Raw genomic sequence first — 9,694 nt, 5'->3', positions numbered from 1 at the left:
ATGTCTCCCTTCAAAACCAAGGACAGGCGTGCCAACTTTCTGCTATGAAGGTAACATTCTCCTCTGGAGAGAAGGGTCGGGAGCCCTACTGTGTGCCAGGGAAGATTCGGGGTCGCCAGGAGCAGGGATCTTCGTGGAGCAGGTGTAATCTGGCTCCTGTCGTCTGGGGGGAGCTGGGGCTCAGGTAACCGACGCAAGTCATGCGGACATTCCAGCTGCTGCTGTCACGAATAAGCTGTCCTTTGTCTCCGGCGCAGGAGGGTGGACCTTCTCCCAGCTTCCATGCCCGCCCCTGGTTGGGCGACATCTCAGACCTTTCGGAGTTCCTGACGTTAATTCAAGTCATTATACTTTACTCCTTCCGTACGTTCCTTGAACTTTGGTGTCGAGATGTGAAGAAAGGAAGCGCGAGTCCCGGGCCCTGTAAATTGCTTCCACGAGACAAACCTCAGCCCCGGATCGCGGCTACGCGATCACCTGAAGGAAGGCTGGTTTTGCTGACCATCTCTCTTCCTTGCTCTTGTTTCTGTGGGTTCTCTGTTCTCTTCTTCTGATGCGCAATTCTTTTCCCTCGGAGTTCCTTCATCTGTGCTCTGTTCCCTTACAAGTACTGAAGCGAAGTGCTCGCCCAGTGTTAGCGGAGTTGCAGAGGGGGCTCGTAAAGAGGGAAAACATTCCAGGTTTGGTAGGCGGTGGTGGGAAAAACCCCGGATCAGAAGTTAGGAGGCACAACATTCAGATCCGTTCTGGCATCGCTGCTTATGTGGAGTGGGGCAGGTCAGGAAACTCTGATTTCCTCACCTGAGCTCATGCATTCACTCATTCATTCATTCATTTTTGCACTCACTTATTCATCAGCCATCACTCGTTAAATTATTTAAAATAAATGACGCCACTCTTCCTTCAAAGGACTCACACTCTAATGAGGAGACAGACAGGAGAACTGCAACCCTCACATGATGTGAAAGGCGTGGTGACAGAGGAAGTCCTGGGACTCATTGGAGGGCCTGTGGGGGCAGACAGAGGTGCAAGAGTGAGCCGCAGGGAACTGTGCAGGCAGCTGGGACCTGAGCCGACTCTGGTAGAGCAGGTGCTTGGCCATGAAGAAGGCCAGGAAGGAGATTTTAGTCAAAGGAAGGAGAAAGTCCCAATGACTCCTGTTGAGCCTTGACCTACCAGGCTCTGCCTCTACCAGTAGATTGCCCAGCCCTCCAGTGGTGTCCCTAGGGGAGAGTCTTTATCGCCCGTAGGGCCGTGAAAAGTGTGGAAGGCGGCATGACAGCACGATAAACTCTGCCATTGGCCCTACAGTCTGGGTCCGGCCATCTTGTCTGCCCAAAAGGGATCGGGTCAGTATTCCCCAGGGGCTGGCTGTGGGACGAGTGTTCACCACGGTCCTTGGCACTTGGCAAACATCCAAACGACTGCATCAAAACGGGGCAACGTTTTGGAAATTATCCATGACTTTGTTTTTGCCTCTTTGAGAACATGACCTTCTCCCTAGTTGGCCCAGGATCTCCATCTGCCTGGGCTGGGAGGAGGGAGCTGAGAGGAGAATCCTGCAGGAGGGCAGAGGTAATTCTCAAGTTTCCAACGTGCTTAATAGGATTAAGCAGCAAGAGGTTAGCCTGGAGAAGCGGGATATTGTCTTGAGGTGGAATCACAAATTCTTTATTCCCTTACCTTGAGTATTCTCCCCCCGCCCCCCCCCGCCATCACCTTCATCACAGATGACAGAAGGAAGGCAGGGCAATGCAGGGCATCTGATGAGACGATGCCAGACTCTCGTCATTATTTACATCCATGTGAGTCAATGAAAAGAGTTTAACAGTCTCAGTCACGGGGGGTTGGCTGCCCTTCCAGAAGCCTGCAGGGGGACAGGGCCATGCTGGCCTTCCAAACAGCTCCTGCCCCCCACGTTCTTCAAGTGAGCATATGCTTGGAAAATGACTACCAGGTAGAAAAAAAAAATAGGGGATCTCTTATTAATTTCAGGGATGCACGAAGCCATCCCAAGAATTTGGAAGCATCACAGAAGCTTCTTGACAAATCTCCGGAGTGCATTCCGTGCTTGAGCCGGCAAACACGTCCACTGATTTGCATTTTTAAAAGGGGAGCGTGTTGTAGAATTCTCTGGATTCCTGTCTCTTAGAAACGCTGTGGTGCTTCCAAGGGGTTAGGGCCGGATTAGACATGGTTGCTGGAAGCAGAAAAGTCTGCAAATTATCCTTCCTTTGGGGGTGATTGAGTTCTTTAGTTTGCCTTGCTCTTAAATGGTGCTTATTGGCTGCTTGTGAAAATGGAAACAGACCCAGGATTTGTTCCAGGGCTGAGCACCCGGGGTCGAGGGGCAACGGCACCAATATGGCATCTCACTGTGTTCCTCCCTTTTTGTCCTAGGAGGGCGACGTGTGGGGCTGTGCATTCAAACGATAAAGAGACGCTTGCTATCAAACATTCGAGGCATTTCCTCCCACTCTTGAAACTTGAAATTTAATTTCTTGCCTTTCCAGAATAATATTTGACATATTTTAAAAAGCCAAAAAGCACCACAAGGCTCATGGTGAAAAATAACAGTCTGTGCCCTGCCCACCCCCACCCCCAACAAAGAACCGAGGCAAACACTGAAAAGCCTTTTGCCTGTCTGTTCTGCTTTCTTCTTTTCATCTCTCTCTTTTTTAAAAAAAATTTTTTTTAACGTTTATTTATTTTGAGAGACAGAGACAGAGCGCAAGTAGGGGAGGGGCAGAGAGAGAGGGAGACGCAGAATCCGAAGCAGGCTCCGGGCTCCGAGCTGTCGGCACAGAGCCCGACGTGGGGCTCGAACCCACGAGCCGTGAGATCATGACCTGAGCCAAAACCAAGAGCTGGACGCTTAACCAACGGAGCCACCCAGGCGCCCCAAGGACTCCTTTTTCTAATGCCCCTTCGCCACCCCCACCTCGATGTAGTAAACGCTTCCCACAACAGCCATCCTCCCAAACATCATTGTTCGATGCTTACGCGATCATGGTTCTATCTGTATTTTCCACAGCAACTCCCCGTGTCCTTGTGTGGTTGTCACTGTTGCTCGATGTCAAACGTTTGGGGGTCTACCTTCAGGGTACGTGGCAAGACTTTTTTCTGCTCCCTTTGAATCCAGGCAGGGCAGCGTGGGGGGCGGGGGGTGGGGGTCGTGTGACTGATCTGGCCAACAGGCTCCAGGGCATTTAATTGCTGATGTGAAATTCTCCAGGGGTCTCTTTGCATCAGGCACCGCAAGTTACCCACGTTCCAGAAGGTGTTTGCTCCATCAGTCTGGGTCCTTTTGTGACTACGATGAGGACAGTCCCTTTTTCAACTGGCGGTGCGCGTGTAGCCATAAGCAAAAGATAAAATCTGGTTGTTTTAAGCTCCTGTGGTTTTGGGGACCATGTTGGTTAGCACACTGTAACCAAAGTTTTCCTAACTGAATTCTTTCCTGAGCAAATGTTTATTTTTCCTGGAAATAGCAATGCGTCATTTTCAAAGGTTTGCTTAATTTTCTCTGTGCCAATCAGAAATTCAACTCCAAAGTCTACACTAAGGGTATAAATCTCTTCTCAGTATTCTTTGTCAAAGACTCTATTAATTTCATTTTTCTTTGGGGCTCTCTGTTCAGGGGTGGCCTTCTAGCCTCCTGCACAATGGTCTTCCTGGAGACCGCCTCTACCTCTCTCTGGTGGGGCATAAATCCCCTGCTAACTTGTTTTTGGCCGATGAGTTGTGAGCAGCAATGTTGTGCGTGACCTTTGGAAAATGTCCTTAAAGAGAGGAGGCTCATGGCACCTGGGTGGCTTAGTTGATTAAGCGTCCAGCTCTTAGTTTTGGCTCAGGTCATGATCTCACAGCACGTGAGTTCAAGCCCCGAATCGGTCTCTTCCCTGACACTGTGGAGCCTGCCTGGGATTCTCTCACTCTGCCTCTCTTTCTGCCCCTCCTGCATTTTCTTTTTCTCTCTCAAAATAAATAAATAAGCTTAAAAAAAAAAAAAAGAAGAAGAAGAGGCCCATCTTTTTCTTTCCTTCTTCAAGCTGCATGGAATAGAATGTGATGGTTGGAGCTCTGGCAGCCTTTTTGGACCATAGTGACAGGATGTCTTGAAGGAATCCAGATCCCTGGTAATTGTGGAGCCTCCAAACAAGCACTGGCCTGCCTATCACACTTTTATTGATGGATGGATGGATTGATTGATTGATTGATTGATTTTAACATTTATTTATTTTTGAGAGACAGAGACAGAGCATGAATGGGGGAGGGGCAGAGAGAGAGGGAGACACAGAATCCGAAGCAGGCTCCGGGCTCCGAGCTGTCAGCACAGAGCCCGATGAGGGGCTCGAACTCACAAATTGTGAGATCATCACCTGAGCGGAAGTCGGATGCTTAACCGACTGAGCCACCCAGACGCCCCACGCTTATTTTTTTAAATGTGAAACATAAACATATTTTATTTAATCTGGTTTTGAAGTTTTGGTCACATGAAGGTAAAGCCAATTCTGAATAAACCGTCCTGACGCTTAGCTAGCTCTTTTGTCGTGGTGAAGCACATCCTCTTATCTATCATGGTTTGGTTAGGAAATAGAAGAAGTTGTTAAATCATCACTTCACAACTTTCATCAAAATCCATTCCAAGCGGATTGAATAAGTACAACGCAAAACGGGAAATTGAAACATCTAGGTGAACGATTATAACTTCGACTTGGAGGCTTTCAAAAGATGACCATGGTAGAAACCAACAACAAGTTTAACAAAAATGTAAACACAAAAATAAAATCTTTCCTAGGACATATCACACCACCAAAAACAAAATGAGTGAAAACTAATAGGAAGCCGTAATTAGGGGCACCTGGGGGGCTCAGTCGGTTGAGCGACCGACTTCGGCTCAGGTCATGATCTCACGGCTCGTGGGTTCGAGCCCCACGTCGGGCTCTGGGCTGACAGCTCGGAGCCCGGAGCCTGCTTCCGATTCTGTGTCCCCCCCTCTTTCTCTGCCCCACCCCTGCTCGCACTCTGTCTCTCTCTCTCTCAAAAGTAAATAAACATTAAAACATTTTAATAGGAAGCCATTATTAAAACTCAGGGCTGCTGGTCAAAAAGGTTCTTCCCTTTACCCAGGGTTTCTCAGCGTTGGCACTCTTGATATATCGGACTGGATAATTCTTTGTTACGGGGGTCTGCACATTGCAGGAAGTTCAGCAGCAGCTCTGGCTTCGAGATGCCCAGTGGCATCCTGTGCCCTAGTTATTGACAACCCAAATATCTCCAGACACTGCCACACGTCCTTGAGGAGCAGAGTCAGCCGGGGGTTGCGAGCCACTGCTCTGCGCGGGGGTCTCACATTTGAGCGTGCATCAGAACCACCTAGAGCGTCTGTCAAACACAGATGGCTGGGTCTTCTCCCTGGAATTTCTGACATAATTGGCCCCGGGTGGGGTTTGAGAATTTGCATTTCTAGTAAGTTCCCAGGTGGTGCTGAAGCTGCTGGCCTGGGGACCACACTTGGAGAATCTCTGATCTGTAAGCTTTGGCTGGCAAAAACACATCGCCCCTAGAATATAAAAGTAACAATAGTATTGACATTTCCAGAACGTGGAAAGGCTGTGACCATAGGCAATTGAGGGACATCTTGACAGTGGAGTTCAGGAGTTTGAAATTTTTTTTTTAACGTTTATTTATTTTTGAGACAGAGAGAGACAGAGCATGAACAGGGGAAGGGCAGAGAGAGAGGGAGACACAGAATCTGAAACAAGCTCCAGGCTCTGAGCTGTCAGCACAGAGCCCGACGCGGGGCTCGAACTCACGGACCACGAGATCATGACCTGAGCCGAAGTCGGCTGCTTAACTGGTTGAGCCACCCAGGCGCCCCCAGGAGTTTAGAAACCGAGTCATTACAAGAGACTGCATGATAGAGGCAAAATTTGTGATTTCTGGTTCAGACAAAGACTTGGTTTACATTTGCTCTAAACTTGGCGATTTTTCTCAAGTAATATTACTGTAGACGTGACCAAAAGAAAAAGAAGCACTCCCAAGAGAAATGATGGAGACGTTAGCAATGAACCTTATTAGTCTGTGTTATGGACGACCACCGTCTTTATTCAAACTTTTTCCAATTGCTTGTTCAGCTTCCCATGATAAACGTTATATAGACGTCCAGGAGCTATATAAGAAAAAAAGTTCTGGGGCGCCTGGGTGGCTCAGTCGGTTAAGCGCCCGACTTCGGCTCAGGTCACGATCTCGCGGTCCGTGAGTTCGAGCCCCGCGTTGGGCTCTGGGCTGATGGCTCAGAGCCTGGAGCCTGCTTCCGATTCTGTGTCTCCCTCTCTCTCTGCCCCTCCCCTGTTCATGCTCTGTCTCTCTCTGTCTCAAAAATAAATAAAATGTTAAAAAAAAATTTTTTTTTTAAATAAAAAATAAAAAAAAAAAAAGAGAAAAAAAGTTCTAAGGCCTTCTTCACTTGCTGCCATGTAACTTTTAAGAGCTTAACTAAATAATTTTTGTGGGAAGGGCAGAAAATTGCTGGAATTAATGCCGTATACCTTGCTGAAGACAGGCAAAAAAAAAAAAAAGTAATAATGAAATAAATCATGACGGCCTGAATTTCATTGGCTGGCTTATATATAATCTTCTAGGTTTACCAGAAATGACGCATTTTTAGATCATTACTTCTTCTAAAAAAACGTTTATTCATTTTGGGGAGAGCGCAAGTGGGGAAGGGGCGAAGGGGGGGGGGACAGAGGATCCGAAGTGGGCTTTGCACTGAGGGGCTGACAGCCGCGAGCCCGGTGCGGGGCTTGAACTCATGAACCATGAGATCATGACCTGAGCGGAAGTCAGATGTTCAACCGACTGAGCCTCCCAGGCGCCCCCGGATCATCCCTCCGTAGCACCAACCAGCCCCTGCTCTCCATTGTTTATTGTAGCCAAGCGAATCCAGCCCTGGAATGTCTCTGGTGCCAGCAAACTACAAACAAAACCCATCGCCCTGTGCCGGCAACATTGTTTCGCTGTTACCTCCTTCATCTCCTCTATTCTTTTGCAATTACTTTAATTAGCACTGCTCACTTAATGGGACCTTGGAGGTTGGAGCCAGGTGGTGCCATTAGTTAAATCTGGAAGACTCTAATGGAATTGAGTTCAAACCAGGTTAAGAGTAAGAGAATTATAGATCTCGTGGCACACTGCTTTGTGTGACCTTTGGCGCCTCGGAAGTCACTGCTGGCTCGAATCGGAAAGAGCTTGGATGAAGGTTCCGAGAGACCACGTGTGCGCCTGTCTGGATGCTGCTGTCCGGAGTGGACAGGACAGGCGTGTCCCTGCCTCATGGAGCGTGTAGTCTAGCGATGAAGGACGATATCAAACGAGCAAGCAAGACCGCCAGGCTTTGCGATGAGGGCTCGGAAGGGAGGAAGGGGAGAGCTGATGTGGAGGGGTGAAGAGTACGCGAACTTCAGGGGTGCTCGGGAAAGCTCTCCAGGGAGGTGCTACTGAACGCTGCTACCCGAATGATGGGAAGGAGCTGACCTGGGGAAAACATGAGGAAGGAAAGCCCTCACTGTCAGATAGAAGGAATCGGGCACAGAAAGGCTCTGGAGTGGAGGTTGTTTTGTGTCCGCAAGGAACTGCGAGGGCACCTGCGTGACCGGGGCCCGTCCAGGAAGGCCGGTGGCCCGAGAGGAGGCCAAAAGCTGCTGGGTCCAGAGGTGTTGCATGGGGCAGACAGACATTTAGACCCTGAGATTATCAGGGATTTTTAAAAGTCTTTGTTTATTTATTTATTTATAATTTATTTATTTACTTACTACTTTTTTTTTTAACATTTATTTATTTCTGAGAGACAGAGGGAGACAGAGCATGAGCAGGGGAGGGGCAGAGAGAGAGAGAGAGGGAGACACAATCTGAAGCAGGCTCCAGGCTCTGAGCTGTCAGCACAGAGCCCGACGCGGGGCTCGAACCCACGGACCGCGAGATCATGACCTGAGCCGAAGTCGGACGCTTGACCGTCTGAGCCCCCCAGGCGCCCTCAAAATTTTTATTTTTGTAAACTCAAATCCAAGTTTGTTAACTCAAAATTTTTAACTCAAATCCAAGTTTAGTGCACCAGGGTTTTCAGGAGTAGAGTTTAGTGATTCATCACTTACATACAACACCCAGCGCTCAACCCAGCAAGTGCCCTCCTCAATGCCCTTCAGCCATTTAGCCCATCCCCCCAGCCAACATCTCTCCAGCAACACTCAGTTTGTTCACTGGATTTAAGAGCCTCTTACGGTTTTCCTCCCTCTCTGATGTTTCCTTCCTCTCCCCTCTGTTCATCTGTTGTGTTTCCTGGATTCCACATGTGAGTGAAATCATTTGTCGTTCTCTGACTTATTTTGCTCAGTATGATACGCTCTAGTTCCATTCAGGTTGCTGCAAACGGCAAGATTTCATTCTTTTTGATGGACCTTTGGGCTCTTTCCACGGTTTGGCTGTTGTTGATAGCGTTGCCGTAAGCACTGGTGTGCATGTGCCCCTATGAATCAGCGTATTTGTGTCCTTTGCACACAGAACTAGCCGTGCAATTGCCGGGCCGTAAGGGAGTTCGAGTCTCAATTTTTCGAGGAACCTCCGCACTGTTCTCCAGAGCGGCTGCACCAGTTGGCATTCCCACCGGCAGTGCAGGAGGGTTCCCGTTTCTCCGTTTCTCCGCGGCGTCCTCCCCGACACCTGTTGTCTCCTGAGTTGTTAACAACCTTTGTGGCAATGTGGTGATGAATGGGATGTGTGCAAAGAGCACCCTTGGGCTCGGGTCGGTAGATGTTTGTGAACCGGCCGGTAGGCGAAGTCACGAGATGCACGATTTTGACCCTCTGTGCAGAGGGCAGGCAAAACAGAGGCAATATTTTGATGGATCACGTTGCCTCCTGTGGTAGCGTCCATTTAACGCTTGCCCACCCCACTTCCGCTAGGGCACAGCGGCGGTGGTCAACGGACCCCGTGTCTCCTCCTCCTCCTCCTTCCTGGTGGTAGCAACGGGCCTGCCTCCGACCAGCATCCCTCCCCGCACCGTGTCCTTGGTAAACGGCCGCAGTCTCACTGAGTACAGGACATTCGTCTCTATACTGTGGGTGGGCCTCATCCGATCAGTTGAAGGCACCAATCGACAAAAAATGACCTCCTCGGAGCAGAAAGGAACTGGGCCAGCAGATTGCCTTTGAATTCAACTGCAACTCTCTTTGGGTCTCCAGTCTGCTGGTCCACCTGGCAGATTTTGGACTTTCTAGCCTCCACCGTTAGGTGAGCCAATTCTCTAAAACAAATCTCTCTGTCTCTTTTTCTGCTTCTGTCTCTGTCTGTCTGCCTGCCTCTCTAAACACCCTGTTGGTTCTGTTTCTCTGTAGAACTCCGATTGATAACACACTGCAGGGGTGCCTGGGTGGCTCAGTCAGTGAAGCATCTGACTTCTTCAGCTCAGGTCACGGTCTTGCGGTTTCTAAGTTTGAGCCCTGCATCAGGCTCTGCGCTGACAGCTCCGAGTCTGGAGCCTGTTTTGGATTCTGTGTCTCTTTCCCTCTTCCCGTCTCTGCTCCAGTCTCTCTCTCTGTCTCTCAAAAATAAACCTTAAAAAAATTTTAAAAATAGCTCACTTTATATTTTACTATTTATGCCCATTTCACAGACGAGGAAGTTGAGGTTCAGA

This window comes from Panthera uncia, assembly GCF_023721935.1.
Source record: "Panthera uncia isolate 11264 chromosome C1 unlocalized genomic scaffold, Puncia_PCG_1.0 HiC_scaffold_3, whole genome shotgun sequence".
Classification (NCBI taxonomy): domain Eukaryota; kingdom Metazoa; phylum Chordata; class Mammalia; order Carnivora; family Felidae; genus Panthera; species Panthera uncia.
The sequence above is the reverse complement of the archived record's forward strand: the minus strand, read 5'-3'. Positions refer to the sequence as shown.